A 2,309-nucleotide genomic window follows, 5' to 3' on the forward strand; every position below is an offset into this window, starting at 1 on the left:
CCCCGCCCACGCCCTCCTCCCTGGGCTCACATGCTCCTGGGCCGTCCTGGCCCGTCCTGGCCGAGCTTGAGCAGCGGCCTGTGCTGTGGCTGGGCCTTCCTGTGGCTCTACAGCGAGCTTTATTATCTCTAGGCTTAGACACACACGTGCGACTGTCATGCCGGTCACTGCCGAGGTGCCGCCGGCTCTGGCACCGACTTTGAGGCAGGAGCCGGGCGCCCGAAGTGTGTCAGGGGTAAGGTGACGCTCAAGGTAGCCAAGACCTATAAATAGGCTTCAAGAGCACGGACCTCTGCTCGCCGCCTGCCCTGAACAGCCTCTCTGGCCCCGCAGGTGCCCATGATAATACCCGTCACCGTGGCCTCGGGCAAGTGGACGCTGCCTCGCTGGCCCAGCCCACGGGCGCCTCTGAGCTGGGGCTGGTGCGAGCTGCGGGCACTTAAGAAGTTTTCAGGAGGAAATGTGCTGCTGGGCACCGGGTGCCCCGCTGCGGCTCAGAGGCACCCCCGCGCTGGCTGCGCGTCTGCACCCCGCTCTCTGGGCTGGCGCCACGCAGAGCCCAGGCCAGGGAGCTCAGCCCTGGGGAGCCGGCACACGACGTGGGATGCTGGGTGGAGCAGATGGGGAGGCCAGGTCAGTGGGCCTGAGCAGAGGCACCACCATGGGAGGTGCCCCTGCCGTGCCCCCTCCCAGGCCTCCTTGGAAAACCAGGAACAAACTAAAGGAGAATTCCCAGGGCACGAATGACCGAGCAAGCGACGGGCAGTGAGCGGGCGGCCAGGCCCTTCCTGGCAGCCTGCAGCCGGCGTGTCTCAGGGAGCAGGAGCGGACACCCCGTCGGAGGGTGAGCACTGCATGCCCCAGGCCTCCATGCGCCGCCCAGCACCCGTCGGCCCTTCTGGGAGGTCGTGCCCCCGAAGAGGCACCCAGGTCGACCCACAGCAAAGCCCATCGGGCGATGCTCGAAACCTCTGAGCCCACAGGCCCCTGCAGCCGTGGAGTCACGCTGAAGGGACGGGCGCCAGCACCCTCATGGGTGGGGCAGCAGGATCCTGGGCCGGACGACTGACGGAAAGCGGCTCTGCAGCGAGGGGGGCGGCCCCCCAGAAGCAAAGGGGGTGCAGGAAGAGCTGGCAGCGGCGCCAGGGACAGGCCAGTGGGGGTAGGGCAGGCCCCTCCAGGGACCTGGGGCGCCTGGCACTGGCCCTGAGCGCTGGAGGTGAGGGCGGCCTACGGTGGCACCAGCGGCTGGGAGCCCACGCCAGGAGGGCTCATGGGTCCCGCGTCGGCCACTGCGTGCGGCTCGAGGAAGCAGAATGGGGCTCGGGGCCAACGGGCAGCCCAGCTCTCCGCGGCCTCCCAGCCCCGCCAACCCCAGGCCAGGGAGTGACCACGGCCCGGCAGTGTGTCTCAGGGCACCCGCCTGACCTGCTCACACCCTGTCCCTGGGGCGTCCTCTCACAGCCCCACGCCCACACCCTCACCACCCGGGCGGCGCAGCCAGATCTCAGGCAAAGACTTTCACCTGCCATAGCGTGGGCCTGGCCCTCCCGGTGCCCGCAAGTGGCCCCCTGAGGATCCCAAAGCAGAAGCCCCTGCCCAGCGAGCGGCTGCCCATGTTGACAGACATGAGGGACGCCGGCCCCTGGGCCCCGCAGGGACACCGGTGAGGGCCACCAACCTCGCAGGGAAGTGAAACCAGAACTGGCCAAGGCTCGGCCTGGCACTGTGCCTGCGCCACCCTCCAGTGCCAAGGAGGGGGCGCCCCAGGGCACAGTCCCCCACCGCCGGCCCAGGGCATGCACCTGGCCGGCAGCTACACCCTGGCCCGGACGTCACTTCCAGGGACAGGCAGCGGCCAGCCTGCGTGGGGCAGCGCGGCCGCTGCGGCCGAGGCCAAGAACCATGGGGGACGTGGGGAGGGCGCCCTGGCGGGAACAGGCAGCGCGCAGCCCAGGCTCGCCACAGGCCACCTGACCGCGGGCGCTGCACTGTGACCTCCCGCTGCCCCCGGGATGGGTCTCGGGACCCGGGACGCGCAGGTGTGACCCCACAGACCCCAGCCCATCGGGGCGCGACCTGAGCGTCCGTTGTGGCTGCTGCCCAGGTGCCCGAGCGGGGCGCCACAGTCTGTGGGGCCAAAGGACCTTCCAGCCGGTGAGCCCGGCACGTGGGGCGGAGGCCTTGAGCTCACACGTGTCCAGGGGCCTGGGCGGCCCCTGTGTCCAGGACTGCCCTGAGCTAGCTGCCCACGAGGTGCGCACAGGGAGGAGGAAGTGGGCGGGCTGGGGCGCGGGCAGGCGGGCAGG

At 70.5% G+C, this 2,309-nt stretch overlaps 1 protein-coding gene across 1 annotated transcript in view; it reads right to left on the reverse strand.

Annotated features, from left to right (window-relative positions):
- MLXIP (MLX interacting protein) overlaps positions 1-2,290 on the reverse strand; it is an 11,657-nt gene extending 9,367 nt beyond the window's left edge. Inside the window, exon 1 of the mRNA XM_012731118.1 lies at positions 31-2,290. The gene's annotated coding sequence lies outside the window, so the exon portion shown is untranslated. The remainder of the gene's footprint in view (positions 1-30) is intronic.
- Positions 2,291-2,309: the final 19 nt, after the last annotated feature.

Source organism: Condylura cristata, unplaced genomic scaffold (assembly GCF_000260355.1).
Source record: "Condylura cristata isolate star-nosed mole 26May11 unplaced genomic scaffold, ConCri1.0 scaffold00029, whole genome shotgun sequence".
Taxonomy (NCBI): domain Eukaryota; kingdom Metazoa; phylum Chordata; class Mammalia; order Eulipotyphla; family Talpidae; genus Condylura; species Condylura cristata.